Genomic DNA, 18525 nt, shown 5'->3' with positions numbered 1-18525 from the left:
GCTCACCTCTCTGGAACCAGAGTTCTACTGTAGCAAAGAGCTCAAATATCAAGTAATTGAGTGGCAACATTAGCAAGCAAAGGAAGTAAAGCAAGCACAGAAATCAAACCTTAGATTCCTTTTTGGGGGACAAAAAGGATTAAAGCATGGAATAAGAGGCAGATAGCGAAGTCAAAACTCCTGAACCAAAAGCTTCCAAGAAAAATACGAAGTTACAGAGGAGCTCAAGAAGTATTTTGAAAATCAAGTAAGAAAAGTAGAGGAAAAGTTGGGAAAAGAAATGAGAATGACACAAGAAAATCATGAAAAGAGATTCAACAACATGACTGAAGAAAATAACACCTTAAAAATAGACTAACTCAAATGGCAAAAGAGGCCCAAAAACCCAATGAAGAGAAGAATGTCTTAAAAAGCCAAATTTGCCAGATGGAAAAAGAATTTCCAAAGCTCACTGAGGGAAATAATTCCTTCAGAATTAGATTGGAGCAAATGGAAGCTAATGACTTTATGAGAAATCAAGATACTATTAAACAGATGCAAAAAAAAATGAAAACATAGAAGGCAATGTGAAATATCTGATTGGAAAAACCACTGACATGGAAAATAGATCCAGGAGAGATAATTTCAAAATTATTTAACTACCTAAAAGCCATGATTAAAAAAAAAGAACCTAAAAATCATCCTTCAAGAAATTCTCAAGGAAAATTGCCCTGATATTTTAGAACCAGAGGGTAAAATAGAAATTGAAAGAATTCACCGATCACCTTTTTAAAAAGATCCCCAAAAGAAAACTCCTAGGAATATTATGGGAATATTCTGGAGTTCCCAGATCAAGGAGAAAATATTACAACTAGCCAAGGAGAAAGAATTTAAATATTGTGGAAACACAATCAGGATAACACAAGATCTTGAAGCTTCTAGATTAAGGGATCCAAATGCTTGGAATATGATATTCCAGAGATCAAAGGAGCTAGGATTAAAACCAAGAATCACCTACCCAGAAAAACTGAATATCTTTTCAGGGGAAAATAGGGTCATTTAATGAAGTAGAGGATTTTCAAGGATTCTTGATGAAAAAACCAGAGTTGAATAGAAAAGTTTACATTCAGATAAAAGAAGCAAGAGAAGCATGAGAAGGCAAACAGGGAAAAGAAATCATAAGGAACTTATCAAAGTTGAACTATATACATTCCTACATGGAAAAATGATAATTGTAACTTATGAAACTTTTCTCAGTATGAGGATAGTTGAAGGGAATAAAAATGCATATATATATATATATATATATATATATGTACACATACATATATATGCCTATATAGGAGGGTACATGTGTGTATGAATACATATGTGAGTGTGTGTATATATATATGTACAGGTATACATAGAGGGCATAGGGCCAATTGAATAGGAGGGGATGATAGTTAAAAGGTGAAATTGAGAGGTGAGAGAGGAATATAATGAGAAGAGATAGAGAGAGACAGAATAGGGTAAAATATCTCATATAAAAGAGGCAAGGGAAAACTGTTACAATGGAGTGGAAGAACAGGAAGTCAAAAGGGAATGGGTCAACCTTACTCTCACTGAATTTGGCTTAAGGAGGGAATAACGTGCACATTAAATTGGGTATCTTACCCTATGTGAAAGTAGGGGGGAAGGGGATAAGAGGGGGGATGATGGAAGGGAGGGCAGATTGGGGGGGAGGGTAGATAGAAGCACACATTTTTTAAAAAAGACAGGGTCAAATTTGAAAATAGAACAAGTGGGGTGTGGAATGGAAGGAAATATAGTCAGTCTTTCACAGTATATCCACTATGAAAATGTTTTGTGTAACTACACATGTACAACGTATATTGAATTCCTTATTTTCCCAGTAAGGGTAGGTGACGAGGGAAAGAATCTGGAATTCAGATTTTAAATCAAATGTTTAAAAAAGTTATATATCTATGTGTGTATATATATATATATATTATATGCAACTGGGAAATATGTTATACAGGCACTGGGTTATGGAGATCCATCTTGCCCTACCAAAAGTCAGAGGGCGAGTGGGGGAGGATATAGCAGAGAGCAGATTGGGGGATGGCATATTCAGTGGGATAGCTCTTTTGGTGTGGTGGGTAGGGAACAGTTGGGGAGAAAATTTGTAACTAATACTCTTGTGGAAATGAATATTTTAAACTAAAAATAATCATAAAATTAATATATATATGTTAATATCTCTTGTAACATATACCTCACTTTTTCTTCACATACTTACCTTTCACCCTAATTCATGCCCGCATCATTTCTCACCTTAATTATTGCAACAGCCACCTAATTCATTCTCCATACACCTGTCAAATTGATATTCCTAAAATGAAGATCTCCCTAAATCAAAATCCATACTCAGAAAAACTTGCATTACTTCTAAGATAAAACAAGCACAAAAACAACAACAAAAAATTTCCAGTTTTCCTTGCCTTATTTCACATCATTCCTCTTCATGTACTGTTCATTTTGGTCAACTGGCTGGTGAATGATTCTCTATTCATGGCAATTCAGTCAACCAACTCTTGTCATTTTGATTAGGCAGTCATCCTTGCATGGAGGGCAATCCTTCCTTACCTCTGCCTCCTAGAATCCAAAGCACATCTAATATAAAATTTCATATATGAAAACTTTTGTGGACCTTCCCTCCCCCCAAATTAGTATAGGCTATTCTCTGGAAGGGACCTTAGATATGCTTTATGTTTACCTATATGTGTACAACTTGCTTCCTAAGATTCTCTGATTCTGTGTATTGATTTAATTTGCATTCTTTTCATAATGAAAAGACTTTTTGTGCTTTATTTATTTTATAATTAAATCTTCCACTGAAATTCTATTTGAATTGAAAAATGGAACAAATTTAGTGATCCAAAGCCACATTTTACTTCAAAGTCTGAAACAGTCCTATCACAAGATTTCAATTACATGTTATTGTTACAAGCTATTGTTACTTCCCTTAAAAATATAGAGTTGTCTGGGGCATCTAGGTGGCACAGTGAATAGAGCACTGGCCCTGGAGTCAGCAGGACATGAGTTCAGATTTTACCTCAGACACTTAACACTTTCTAGCTGTGTGACCTTGAGCAAGTCACTTAACCCCAATTATCCTGCCTTCCCCTCTCAAAAAAAAAATATAGGCTTGTTTTCAAATACTATGTTATGAACACACTTTAACTTTTTATATTTTATTTTGGCATGATCCTAATTATATAACCATGTTGTTTTATTTATTGGCCTATGTTGGAAGGCTTGAGAGGTCTGTTGCTGGCCTCATTTGCACACACACATCAAGAATTTGGAATAAATTATTTGAGGGACTTAGTGATAGGCTCCCAGCAATTTAGCCTCTTAAAAAAACTTTTTAGTCTTCAGAATGAATAACAAGACCCAAAGAGTCTTGGGAAATTGAGGAAAACCACTTTGCCTCAGACCCTCAACCCTTTATAATTTCCTTTGCCACACTTCTCAAAATGATTTGAAGGAGAATGCAGTTTGGGAATCCAGAAATAATGTAAGTTAAAAGGAACTTTCTAGCCTGAAATCAGACAGAGGTTTGGAATAATGCTTTAGATTCTTATAATAGGAAAGAGCAAAAAGAACATTTTTAATCTTAGTTTGGAGAACTCTACCTGATTACTTTTCTAAGACCCTTAATCAGCTATAGTTATTGTGATTTAAAATTTATCTACCTGCTCTTATCAGAGAAAGACTTTCTAATTACTACACTCTATTAAATGAGAAAAAGTGGGTCAGTAGTGCCCTGAAGAGATGAAGCCCAGAAGCTTCATACAGAAGGACACTATGAAATTTGCCAAAATGCTCAATGCTTTGTCTAAGTCGGGGCATCAGTGTCTCTGTATCCAATGATTAGCAGCTTCCAGAAAGAGAAAAACCCAGCTAGAATAGACAGCAGCTCAATTGCATTACCAGAAGACCTGGGCAGCATTCAAAAGATGTCTTATTCCCTGTATATGCCTTGGCCATACAGGCTTTCTACATGTGTATTCCTCTATACTTGTACTCTGATTATTGATATTTATGACCAATGTGACCTTCCAGATATGCTATCATGCATGTTCCCTATTCCCACTGATGTTTTATATATTGATTGGAGAGTATACCAAGATTATTCTTTGGTTTCTGTTTTTACTTTTCTTACTACACTATTTTGTTAACTAACTTACTTTTAAGTAATTTATTCTCAGGCCAATTAGAAAAAAGTAAATTTGTCAATTGAGGCTCCTATGCTAAAGTCTTAAGTGGATCTGGTGGTTTAGATTTTGAACATTCAGTATCTTTTCTTGGGGGGTTTTATAAATGAGATGAGGGTGCCTTAAGTGCTACAAAAGTGTTACAAAATTATTCACAGTCTATTAAATATGGCAAATCTAATGATAAAAGTGCATTTTTCAGAGAATCAATTTTGTTCTGTACTTATAAAATTGTCCATTTAATTTAAGAATTCTTTAAAATAATTCATTGATCACATGACCCTAGGTTTTCAAAGTCTAGTCAAAAAGCCAAAAAAAAAAAAAGAGTTCCTGCCCTCAAGGAGATTATACTATCAAAGTGAAGACATGAATATGTGTAATTGTATAGAGCATATAGAGGAGGGAATGATTGTAGGGGTTCTTCCAGATAAGACAGAAAGGGATAGAATGAGAAAAGGGATGTATCTTGATTAGAAAAAGGCCACCTTTCATCAGAATCTGGAGTAAAGGAAAGAATAGGTGATGGTGTTGAGGGGTTTCAAAAAATTGAAAGAAGGAAAACAATGAGCTCACTGATTGGTCTCTATTGTCTTAGTAAACTATGAGATGAGGTCCTCTGGTGCAAAGATATATGGGATGGAAATTAAGATTGAAGAAAAAGTCTAGAACTTCTAGTTTAAGGAATGCAAGAAAGTATCTTTCAGAGAAGAACTGAAGAATTTGCTTGCTGCTGTAGGTTGAGATTTAAAAACATCAATTTGTAATGGATCCAGTCAGCACTATTGGGGATTTCTAACTGTTCAGTAGCATGCATAAGCAGAATCAGAGAAAAGGCTAATGGTGAAAGGCACCCAGAGTTTGGAGCCTATTGGACAAGACACCAAGGGATGGAATAGTAAAGAGCAGCATTATGTTGAACTACAGGATGAAGATTAGTCAGGGAAGAAAGTGGATCCAGGGTAAGGGTGATAGACTGGTATGGTATTGAGTGCTGTAGAAACTGGAAGGTGGATGAGGATGAAGATTTAGGAGGAATTAGATATGAGGGAAAATGCAAAAACGAGAGGTTTATAACATCGCGTACAAAAATAAAAACCTTAGTTTGGCTACCGCACATGGTATGTGAGGGGATTTAATCTGGAGTTAGTCTTTAAAATGAGCCTGGAGCCAAACTGTAAAGGTTTCAGCTGACAATTACTTTCCCTTTAAATGTGTAATTTTAAATGACCTCTTGCATATAATATGATTTTAATATGTCTGAGTGAATTTTCTTCCAACAAGAAAACTTCCATTTTAAAAAGAAGTCAGTGGTAAAGGACATCAATAGTCAGCTCTTTAGAACTGGAAATATAAAGTGGAAGGAACACTGGTTTTTGAATTAGGAGATCTGAGTTTGTATGAAACATTTATTGATTGTGTGGCAGTTTTCTTATCTGTAAAATGGAGATGATATATGTACTTCGTGTCTTCTAGGGGTGTCATAAGGAAAACATTTTGTACATCTGAAAATGCTTTTAAAATATTAGTTATTATATTTTAACAAGTAACTTTAGAGGCATTCATCAATTTGTTAAGCAAGCTATGTCCACACCTTAAGATTTTAATTTTCAAAATGACTTTCTTTCCTATTGAAAGACTGGTCCCTCAAACTAGACACTACTGAAACAATGAAATTACAAATATTTTTCAACATTGTGCTAATATATTTTGTGTATTTTTAACATTACAGCTTTCTTGATATCTACCCCTGCCCCAAAGTGGAGTCTCCCTAACTAGGAAAATAATTCAACAAAACTATCTGACAAAATAATCGTACCTGACAATGTATATAATATTGGCAACCTGTAATTCCCCCACATTCACCTCACTGCTAAGAGGAAATATGATTCATCAACCTATCCCTCAACCAAGAATGATCACTGCAAGCAGGAATTTTCAAATGGAATAATTCAAAAGAAATGTACCTACTGTCTCTCAGAAGTCTTTATGAATTCAATAAAGTCTGTCTAAACTGATAATTTCAGTGAAGATGCAGATTCATTCGCCAAATTCTAAAACATTCAATTAAGAAAGACATAATTTGAAAATTTGGACTGAAAAAAATTTAAATAAGCAAAAGGAAGCAAGATAGTAGACAATAAAACACTAGATCTTATTACTTTCAAGAGAATACTAAATAATAGTACTGCCTACAATATCTGTCACAAGTGATCATTCAGCATTTGCCTGAATCTCTACAGTGATGGGCACATTGGGTAGCCAATTCCATGTGAACATATCTCTAATTGTTATGAAATGTTTTAAAATGTTGGCAGTAGATGGCTTAATGGTGCAGTGGATGAACTACCAGACCTGGCATCAGGTAAACTCATCTTCCTGAGTTCAAATCTGTCCTCAGACACTTCCTAGCTGTGTGATCCTAGATAAGTCACCTAACCCTATTTGCTTCAACTTTCTCTTCTGTAAAATGAGCTGGAGAAAGAAGTGGCAAACCATTGCAGTACTTTGCCAAGAAAACCCTAAATGGAATTACAAAGAGTTGCACATAATTGAAATGACTAAAGAACAACATGTGGCATAATGGATAGAATTCTGGACCTGGAGTCAAGAAAAACTGACTTCAAATTTGGCCTGAAAGACTTACCGTATAATCCTGGTTAAGTCATTTAACTTCTGTCTGCTTCAGTTTCCCCAACTGTAAAATGGAGATAATATTAGCAATTATATCCTAGGGTTATTGTGAGGATTAAGTGAGATAATATTTGCAAAGCCCTTAACATAGTACTTAGTACATAATATAATTAATAAATGGTTATTTCCTTCTGTTGTGTGTTGTATTCTTTCTGTACATGGAGAATGATTCTGCCTCTCTATAACTTCCATTTATTCTCCCTAGTTCTGCCTTCTGAGACTAGACAGAATGAATTGGATCCCTCTTCCATATTAACCATCCTTCACATACTGGAAGATATTTATTATTTCCTTTTTAGGTTCTTTTCTCCCTGCACAAAATGTTTCCAGATCCTTAAACTTCACTTTATCATACTTTCAAGTCCCCTGAGCTCTTCATCACCCAACTTTGGACATGCTCCAGCTTGCCCATGCCCTTCATAAAAATTAGTGTGAAGAACTGAGTACAACACTTGTGATGCAGTCAGATCAAGGCAGAGCATGATGGGACTATTTCATTCTTTGTCTTAGGTAATCTACTTTAATTAAAGCACCATGAGAATTAAAGATTTATTATTATTATTATTATTGTTATTATTATTATTATTATTATTTAATTGCTCAATCATACTGTTGATTCATTTTGAGCTTGGAACTCAATAAAAACATCAGCTATTGTTCACAAGAATCATTGACTAAACTTTCCTCCCACATCCTGTATTGGCACAACTTAATTTTGAAACCCAATTGTAGGACTTTACATCGATCTCTTTTCAATTTAATCTCCCTTCTGTAAAGCACTACTCAGATGCTTAATTTTGGTGGGGAGATGACCTCTGTGGCTAAATCAATGTAATATGTTCTTGAAGCTTCTGCCAAGTTGGAAGGCTCTGATATCACCACAATGACAGTCTTCCTAGAAACAACTTAGTTAACCTCAATAGCCATTGATCATAGCATGATGATTTGGGGGTGGTGGGGAGGTCATGCCAAATACTTAAAGTATCTGCTAAAGTGTGAGAGGTTAACTATCTGAATGCATAGAGGCAGCTAGTGGTCCTATGGATAGAGCTCTGCACTGGTCCTGGAGTCAGGAAGTCCTGAGTTCAAATCTAGCATCAGATTTACTACCTGTGTGATCCTGGGCAAGTTAATTAACCTCGGTCTACCCCAGTTTCCTTGACTATTAAATAGGTATAATAATAACACTTACTTTTCCACATTCTTGTAAGAATCAAATGAGATAATATTTCTAAAAAAATTGCTTATCACAGTGCCTGGCATATAGTAGGTGCTATATAAATGATTGTTCCCATCCCTATCTGCTTGGATGACATTACAACTCTTGAAGTATTGGAATAAGTAATACTATAGGAAGTTTTTGGATGAAGAAATTAAAGTTATCTATAGCCATATGAAAAAATGCTCTGGATCACTATTGATTACAGAAATATGTAACACGAATCTCATTAGGTTTGCACCATTGTCAAGTTCATTCCTTTGGAGATCTTTTTCAGCTATCCATAATTTTAGCTATCAGTCCCAAATTCATGTAGCCACAAGTTTGATAAGCATGTCACTTTTCCATTCATTCAAGTCACTTATCAAAATATTCAAAAGAACAATGCCAATCACACATCCCTAGGCCATTCTTCCAAACATAAAATCTCAATAGATGGCATAATCTGAAAACATAGGCATATTTTTTTCTAAAAGCATAGTGCTAGGAACAAAGTAAGTGCTACATATGTGCTATTTCATTCATTCAGTCATTCACAGAGGCTTACTTAAATTTAAAGATAAAAGATCCATTCTGAGAAGTTAAAAGAAATAAGATCACTTGGGTTAATATAGGGTGTCCCCAAAGCCATAGTGAAGTTTTAAGTTTAACACAACATTAAGGTTTTGGAAATACCCTACATAACCTTCGAAGCTAATATCAGAGGGAGCATTTCTGACCACTAAGGCCCTATGGACCTTGGTTTCCTCATCTTTAAAAGAAGTTTGCCTAGACCTTCAGTTTTGTGTGATAATGCGTGCCGCATTGTTGCCCCATTATGTCCACAACCTCCCAAAAGGCACACTACTCCCTAACTGTGACTTTCGATTCCTTTGACCATATCATGCTGTTGGGTAGTGTGCTACCTAGAAAGACAACATAAAGAAGCAAAATGAGCACAGAAATGACACTTAGCAAAGGGCTCTTCTGGCTTTTAGTCATATGACCATGGGCAAAATTCTTCAGCTCTCTGAGTCTATTTCTTCTTTTGTAACGTGGAAAAAATAATATTCAAATAGATTTGCTATCAGGAATAGGATTTGTGACCTTTAATGTTGTATGTAAATGTAGACTATTATTACTTGTCTGTTGTCTAAGAAAATCTTGTACTATGCTTAAAGGGACAGCTAGGTGGGGCAGTAGATAGAGCACTGGGCCAGGAATCAGGAAGACTCCTCTTCCTGAACTCAAATCTGGCTTCAGACAGTTACTAGCTGTGTGATCCTGAGCAAGTCACTTAACCCTGTGCTATGTACTATAGTAAACCTTGAAATACAATACAAGAAAGCAAGGTATTACATGCCCTAATAATCTCCAATTTTCCTTCCAGATTCAACTTATGATTCTATTCTTAAATCATACAACTACAGAATTTCAGATCTTAAGGACTTTAGAGGTGCTATAATGCACCTACTTTGTTTTATAACTAGGGAAACTGAAACCCAGAAAATTAAATTGATTTTACAAAGTCTCCAATTAACTGCCTGGGCCTCAGTTTCCCAAGTGCACTAGATTACATCAAGATGAAGAAACTTTCCCAAAGTTACCAAAAAAAAACCCCTATATTTATTAAATAACGGGGATGTGTATGGGAAGCATTTCAAGGAAATAATGTAAAACAGAAAATGTTCAGGAACTTATGAGTCAGGACCATTTGCCTGCCAAAACTTGATTCTCTTGAGTCATTGTAAATGTTCTACTGCTTTCATCCCCCTTCATACATACTATGAGACTTAAACTTGCTGCCTCATAACAAGCAGTGTTTTGTATTTCAAAGAAAAAAGTTTCAATTCCATTTTATAGCTCCCAACTATTTAAACAATTAAATTAAATCAGCAATATTCAATCCAACATTGTCACCTATTTTCCACTTACATTTACCTACCTCACATGAATGATGTTATTTCTAAATCCTGGAAAAAAAGAAACAATAATTTATTCTAATAGTTTTATGAAACGAAAAATACTTTGGAGTGTACAGACATACCTCATTTTATTACACTTTGCTTTATTGCACTTTGTAGATATTGCATTTTTTTTTACAAATTAAAGGTTTGTGGCAATGCTGTGTTGAGAAAGTTGATCAGTGCCATTTTTCCAACAGCATGTACTCACATTATATCTCTCTGTCATATATTGGTAATTCTTGAATATTTCAACTATTTTCATTATAATTATATCTGCTGTGGTGATCTGTGATCAAATCTTTGATGTTACTATTATAATTGTTTGGGAGTACTATGGACCACATCCATATAAGATGGCAAACTTATTCAATAAATGTTATGTGTGCCCTGACTGCTCTACTAACTAGACATTTCCAATTTCTCTTCCTATTTGCAGAGACACAACAATATTGAAATTAGGTCAATTAATAACCTACAGTCGTCTCTAAGTGTTCAAGTGAAGAGTTAATTGATGGAGCAAACTTCATTGTTGTCTGATTTTAAGGAATTGTCACGACCACCCCAATATTCAGTAATCACCACCCTGATCAGTCAGCTACTATCAACATAGAAGCAAGACCTTCCACCAGCAAAAAGATGATGATTCATTGAAAGCTCAAATGTGGTTAGCAATCTTTAGCAATAAAGCATTTCTTAATTAAGGTGTATACATTTGGGGGGGGCAGTGTTAGGCATAATACTACTGCACACTTAGACTACAGTATAGTATAAAAATAGCTTCATTTGTACTGGGAAAACAAAAATATTTTGTGAATCACTTTATTGTGATATTTGCTTTATTTCAGTGTTCTGGAACCAAACCTTCAATATTTCCAATGTATTCCTGTAAATATTTTATGTGTTACATTAATCTTGATTACTACATACTATAGTCAATAGTGAATAGAGAGCTGGCTTCAGAACCTGGAAGATCTACATTCAAGTGTAATCCATACTGTGTGGGCCACCTTGGCCTCAGTCATTTAACTTCTCAGTGCTCTAGATAACTCATTTATATTCACTACATTTTTCACAGGCCATATGTTGTTCAGGCCAACTCTAAGATTACAATTTGTAGAGGAGCTGTTAACCTGCATTAGTAGAGGGAGTTTCTTTGTCTGAGAGGTGCATGTGTACATGAAATCATAGGTCCAGTCTCAATCTCTATTTCTTCATATATTACATGTTTGGGGGAGGATCACATTGGAATAGAGTACTGTTTTCTCTATGTAGGTTATTGCTGTCCCCATAGGTCTGCCTAGAAGTGAATATACAAAATTTCCTCCACCTACTGTTCTTTTTTTTTTGGAGGGGGTAAGGCAAGGCCATTGGGGTTGTGACTAGTCCACGGTCACACAGTTAGTGCATCAAGTGACTGAGGCCGGATTTGAACTCAATTTCTCCTGACTCCAGGGATGGTGTTCTGATTCACTGTACCACTTCACTGCTCCAACCTACTGTTCTTCAAGAGAGACTTTGATTCCTTCTACAAGGGGAAGCAGGGGCTTGGGACCAGAAGCTGGCCACTCTGTCCTCCTCAGAAAAAGGATACCAGTTTAGAAATATGTCATCTTACCTCCTTAAATATTTTTGGTCTTTGGGAGATTATTTTTAGCATCAAGCTGCACTCCTAATCGCTAAACTTTGATGAGGAAGGAGTGGTTCCAAACTATTTAAACAAGATTTGACTGGCTTCTCATCAAATACCAGTGCCACAAAAACTACACATAATAAGAGAATAGCAAATAAACACATTTATACAAGCCAACAGCAAACAAAAATTAGATAAGGTATACAGATGAAATCACATCAGACAATATGCAGAGTGAAAGAGATCTCCCACTGGGAGCCAGATTCTCATCTCAGCTGAGAATCTCAGCTTTCACTGAAAGGAAAATGCACCAAAGAGTCTAGTGTAGCAAGATAGGGAAAGGGACACAATCAAGGTGCTTCCTACACTACATGTACTCTTCTTCCCAGATTTTCCCTGCATAGAATCTAGAGCCTTGTGTTTTCTCTTTCAGAGATAAAAACCAGAGACCATCTTCTCTTCTCCCAAGTTCTTATCAACATCACCCCTCATGCAGGCTTGGAGCATTAATGAATCTCCCTCATGGAGGATGATCATTCAAATAGCCTTTGAATGGCAGGTTATATTACCTTCAGGATAACATTTGCTGCATGACATTCACAATCTACATCAATATCGAGTTTTAGCACCATTGGGCCTTGATCTAGCTTTCCAACCTTACTTTTAACTGTTTCTCAATAGTTTGCTCCTGGGCCAGCTCATGTTGTTTCTTAAAAAATTCTTGTGAGTCCCACAAAATATGTGCCTTTGCTGATATTTTCTCCCCTTTCTTAAATATTCACCTTTTTCTCCATATTTGTCCATACAATATCAGCTTGCATTTCTAGAGCACTTTATGCTAAAAAGTGCTATTAAAATGAAGATTGGGAAAAAATGAAGGGATTTAGCAATTGGAAAGACATCATGACCCTCGATGTAGTGAACAGAGTATAGAAATGGGCCTCAGAAACCCTGAGTTTCAGTCCTGGATGGGCTATCTATAAGTTCTGTAAACATAGGCAGGACACTTCATCTCCCTGAATCTTAACTCCCTTTGTAAAATAGCTTTCATCATTGCTATTAACAAAGTACTTTTAAATGATTTATAATTTAAAGCATACACTTCCTGGAGCAAAGACAAGATGGTAGATTAGAGGAAGCACTCAGGTGAGTTCTCCTAACATTCCCTTTCAAAGAACTTTAAAATAACACTTTAAATTGATTTCTGGAGTGATAGAACCAAGAAAAGGCCAGAGTGGAACTTTCTATCAGCCCAAGACAATATAAGAGTTCAGAAGGAGGGATCTATGACACAGAGGAGGAGGCTGGCCTACAACCTGCATGTATAATACACCAGAGGTGGGAGAAGGTGGTACAGAAGCAGCTATGGATACTCTCAAGTTACAAATGGTAAGAGGACCTTGCAACTAATCAGAAAAAGATTGCAGAGGTCCCCTGTACTAGCACTGGATACAGGACCTTTTGGTATTTGGCAACTTCCACTTCTGGGTCATAGTTCAAAGATAAAATGGAAGATTTTTAGTGAAGAGGGAGTGGGAGTAATGAGAAGCAACTGCTTGGTGACTTCCTTGTTTATACCTACTTCTAGGTCATAGTTCAAAGGCAGAGAAGAACACTTTAAGTCAAAAAAGAGTGGAAAACTTGAGGGGCAATATCACTTCTGGTTCCAAGGGATCAGGGACTCTGAGGAATCATACATTTCTGGCCCTAAGGGAGAAGGGACACAGAAGAGCAGAATTGATTGCAATCCTAAAGGATCAGGGGCTCTCCCTGGGTAAAGGCCAGAGTACAGACCAAGCAAGCAGTGACCAGTGATCTCCCTAGATCACCCCACCTTGGAAGAACCAAAACCTTCCAAACCCTCAGAGCTAGCTTTGAGAACAACAACGCAAAAGAACCTGAAACTTGAGATAGTCCTTCCCCTCAGAATTGCAACCCTGCCACTCACAAAAAACAGAAGGCAGTCCAACATTAACAAAATAGTTGCAAATCAATAAATAGCATGGAAAATTAGCAAAGGAAACAAGAAGAAACAGACCATAAAAATCTACTATGGTGACAGGGAAAATAATTTCATTATATTTCCAAAAATATAATAACCAAATTTCAGAGATGCCAGGTAAAAGATAAAATATTCCAAGTAGTCAGAAAGAAATAATTCCATCTGTGGAGCCACAGTTAGGATCACACAAGATTCAGGAACACCACCTTAAAGGAGTGTCAGTTTGAGAATATTATATTCCAGAAAGCAAAGGAGCTGGGATTGGAACCAAGAATAACTTACCCAGCAAAAGTAAGTCCAAACTTTTAAGAGGAAATAGATATTTAATAAAATAGAGGACGTTCATGATAAAAAAAGGACCATGAATAGAAAATTTGACTTTCAAATGCAAGGCTCAAGAGAAATATAAAAAGGTAAATATAAAAGAGAAATCATAAGGGACTCAATAAGGTTTAAGTGATTATATGGGAAAATGATACATGTAACTTCTAAGAACTTTATTTTTATTAGGGAAGTTAGAAAGATTCTACATAAAAAGGGTATAAGAGTGGGTCAATTATGTTGAGATGGTGGAAAAAAATTAATAGGTGAGAAAGAAAGAAGCCCTGGAAGAAGGAGAAAGGGAGAGGAGAAATTATCTCACACAAAAGAGGCACACAAGAAAGGTCTTTTACAGTGGCAAGAGGAATGGAGGCGGCAATGCTTGAACCTCACATCTAAATTGGTTCAAAGAGAGATATATGAATGCATGTGTGTATATGTATACACACATGTTATGTATTATATATATGTATATTATATGTGTGATCATATTTAATTGATAATAGTATTCCATATTACCAAACAAGGAAGGAGGAGGAAAAGAAGATAATACAAAGTGGGTGTGACAAAAAGGAGGGCAAATAAAAAAAGGCAGTGGTCAGAAACAACAAAGACTTTAGAGGAAGGAGAGGATAAAAAAAAACAGAGAGAAGGATAAATAGAAAAAAAATATGAAGGGAATGCTCCAATTAGTCTTTATAACTGTATCTGTGAATGGGACAAGCTCACCCATAAAAAGGAAGCAGATAGCAGAATGCCTTAGAAACTGGAATCAAACAATGTGTTGCTTGCAATAAATACACTTTAAACAGAGAGATACACAGTTAAAATAAGGGGCTGGAGCAAAATCCATGATGCTACAACTGAAGTAAAAAAAGCCAGGGTTAACAATCATGATCTCAAACAAAGCAAAAAAAAAATCTCAAACAAAGCAAAAATAAAGACCTAATTAAAGGAGATATGCAGAAAATGTAAATCTTGGAACTAAGGAACCATAGAGAATGAAGAAATATGCATGTTATACATATATGTACCAAGTGGCATAGCATTCTTTTAAAAATATTTATTTATATTATTTTCAATTTATAAAATAAAACAAGCATTTCTACAACATAGTATAATTTTTAAAAAGATGATTACACAGCAAATCTCTTGTGTACAACTTTCTATTCCCTTTAAATATATAATAAAGTTTACATGTAAATTCTTAAAGGAAAAATTGAATCAATTATAGAAGGAAATAGTAAAACTATACTAAGTGGCGATTTCACCCTTCCCCTTTCAAGGTAGATAAATCTAACCACAAAATAAATAAAAAAGTAAAGTTAGATATGATAGACCTCTTGAGAAAACTGAATTGGAGTAGAAAGGAAAATATATATATATATATATTTTTTTAATTTCATTTATTTATTTTTATTTTTCAACATTGAATTCTATAAGATTTGGGGATCTAAATTTTCTCCTCCTCCCTTCATTCCCCTCTCTCCAAGATGGCATGCAATTTGATATGGGCTATACATGTAAAATCACATTAAACATATTTGCACGTTATTCATGCTGTAAAGAAAAAACTAAAAACAATGGGAGAAACCACAAAAAGAAGTATGAGAGTGAGAGAGAGAGAGAGAGACAGAGAGACAGAGAGAGAGAGAGAGAGAGAGAGAGAAAACTGCAAGCCAGAGCTGCCTAGGACTTCTGAGGCCCACCCAGAGCTGCCAAGAACTGAGGAGGCATGACTGTGGTGCTGGTATTTTGTCTGTCTCTTTTGATACTACTTTGTCAGATTTGTTTGTTGATAGAGGCCTCCAACCTTGTTGCTGGGTCTAGGTTGATTTCATAGGCAGAAAGTGAATTGATGAGGACACTGGCAATGTGGATGAATGTTAATGTGGTTTTGTAAACTTTGTCTTCCCAGGAAGAGAAATTGTGGGAAGGGGAATCATGGAAGTTGAGAATCTGCCTGGGGTCAAGATGAAAAGACTTCTCCTTAGGTACTTAATGCTGACTGATGACATTGTAGTTGTGACCTTGGGGTGGATGGCTTTTGTGCTTTGTGATTGAGTAAATAAATGCACCTTGTTTAAAAGAGAACTTTTAACCTTTGTATTTTGTGATTGAATTGAGTACTTACTAAATGATTGAGTTACTAAATGAATATACTTTTTTTTTAATTATGTGACCACTTTGATAAAAACTATGTGGTTATTTTAATACTAAGTTTTTGTATTGGGACATGGTGAATGCTGTATTTTGATTTTCTGTGAATGTTTTGCCTTAATTTGTTACTGAATAAATAGAGAGTTCACTACCCTTGTAATCAGAACTTTAAAATCTGTTCACAGCAGCCATCCTGGAAACCTGCTCGTGCTTGGCATTGATGGATAGCATGGGTAGCATTTTCCATCATGAGTCTTTTGAAATAGTGTTAGATCCATGTATTGCTGAGAAAAGTTATGTATCAAAGTTGGTCATTGCAAAATGTTGCTTTTACTGTGTACAATGTTCCCCTGTTTCTGCTAACTTTACTCAGTACCAGTTCATGTAAATCTTTCCAAGTTTTTCTGAGGTTCACCTGTTCCAAATTTCTTATGGAAAAATAGTATTCCATTATATTCATATACCACAATTTGTTCAGCCATTCTGCAAATGATGGGTGTACCCTCAATTTCCAATTCTTGGTCCCTACAAAAAGATTTACTATAGAAGATGGCAGAGTAGAAGCATGACCTCCAAGTGGCTCTGGCTTCCAACTTCTCCAATCAATGTAAAAAGGGGACTCTGAACAAACTTTGGAGGTACAGAACCCACAAAATGACACAGAGAAGCTAACCTCCTACTGAGCACAGCCCAGCAGTCCAGCAGGAATCAATCAGTGCAGCACTCTGGGAGCCGAGCTCAGGCCCTTGTGAGGCAGAGGTTTTAGCCCCAGGGCAGGCCTGACCAGCTACCAGCTTGAGGGACTCCAGATCAACAGCAGCACAGAGATGCAAAGGACAAAGTGGGAGCTCAGTGTAGTCTGGACTTTGTGACCCAGTAAGTGGGAGTGTGTTGGCTTTTCCCCCTGGGGCAAGAAGCCATTGAGATAGCAGCACAGCCAGTGCCACGTGGCAGTTTCAGCTCCTGGCCTGCAGACCAAGTGACCAGTATAAGGGGTAATCGCTCTTGCTTTAACCTGCTTGGATCTGGATTACATTCTAGGGTGGAGGTCCTGGGATGTGTGTCCAGCTTGCCAGAGCATGTGGATGCCTCAGAGAGGGCAGCCATATAATACCTCCAGCAGCTGAGAAAACCCCAGTGTTTGGGACCAAAGCTCCCCTGTCTGGTGGCAGAGTCCTACTGTGGCAAAAAGCCCAGGGGTCAAGTGACTGAGGGGAGACATGACCAGGCAAAGGAAACAAAGCAAACAGAAGATTCTAACTTTAGACTCCTATTTTGGGGACAAAAAGGAGCAAAGCATGGAACAGGAGGAAGACAGTGAAGTCAGAACACCTGCACCAAAAGCTTCAAAGAAAAATACGAACTGGTTACAGGCCATGGAGGACATTAAGTGGCAGATAAGAGAAGTGGAGGAAAAAATTTGGAAAGAAATGAGAGCGATGCAAGAAAATTATGAAAAGAGAATCAACAGCCTGACTGAGGAAAATACCACCTTAAAAAATAGACTAACTCAAATGGCAAAAGAGGCTCAAAAAGGCAATGAGGAGAAGAATGCCTTAAAAAGCCAAATTTCCCAGATGGAAAAAGAATCTCAAAAGCTCAATGAGGAGAATCATTGCTTCAGAATTAGATTGCAGCAAATGGAAACTAATGACTTTATGACAAATCAAGATGCTGTTAAACAGATCCAAACAAATGAAAGAATAGAAGGCAATGTGAAATATCTCATGGGAAAAACCAGTGACCTGGAAAATAGATCCAGGAGAGATAATTTAAAAAATATGGGACTACGTGAAAGCCATGATCAAAGTAAGAACCTAGAAATCATCCTCCAGGAAGTTCTCAAAGAAAACTGCCCTGATATTTTAGAACCAGAGGGCAAAATAGACATTGAAAGAATCCATCAATCACCTCTGAAAATGATCCTAAAAAGAAAACTCCTAGGAATATTATGGCCAGGTTCTGGAATTCCCAGATTAAGGAGAGAATATTACAAGCAGCCAGGAAGAAAAAAATTGAATATTGTGGAAACACAATCAGGATAACCCAGGATCTGGCAGCTTCTACACTGAGGGATCAAAGGGCTTGGAATATGATATTCCGGAGGTCAAAGGAGCTGGGATTAAAACCAAGAATCACCTACCCAGCAAAACTGAGTATCATGTTTCAGGGGAAAACATGGTCATTCAGTGGAATAGAATACATTCAAGCTTTCTTGCTGAAAAAGCCAGAATTGAATAGAAAAGTTCACATTCAGATACAAGAAGCATGAGAAGGTAAACAGGGAAAAGAAATCATAAGGAACTTATCAAATT

General features: G+C 36.4%; 1 long non-coding RNA gene across 3 annotated transcripts in view; it reads right to left on the bottom strand.

The window, feature by feature from the left end:
* Positions 1–18525, bottom strand: part of LOC138145370 (uncharacterized) — a 216375-nt gene that overhangs the window by 82873 nt on the left and 114977 nt on the right. Inside the window, exons 3-4 of one of the 3 annotated variants that reach the window (XR_011164203.1) lie at positions 6886–6936; positions 2465–2616 (exon numbers count right to left, since the gene is read on the bottom strand). The exons of 1 other annotated variant lie outside the window; for it this stretch is intronic. This is a non-coding gene — a long non-coding RNA (uncharacterized lncRNA). Of the gene's footprint in view, positions 1–2464; positions 2617–6885; positions 6937–18525 lie in introns of those variants that run through there. One more of the 3 variants, XR_011164202.1, reaches the window with a different exon arrangement.

This window comes from Petaurus breviceps, unplaced genomic scaffold, assembly GCF_028583685.1.
Source record: "Petaurus breviceps papuanus isolate PSGF00001 unplaced genomic scaffold, PetGlider_PUasm1.0 90734, whole genome shotgun sequence".
Lineage (NCBI taxonomy): Eukaryota > Metazoa > Chordata > Mammalia > Diprotodontia > Petauridae > Petaurus > Petaurus breviceps.
Note: the sequence above shows the minus strand (reverse complement) of the source record. Positions and strands in the feature narration are given on the sequence as shown.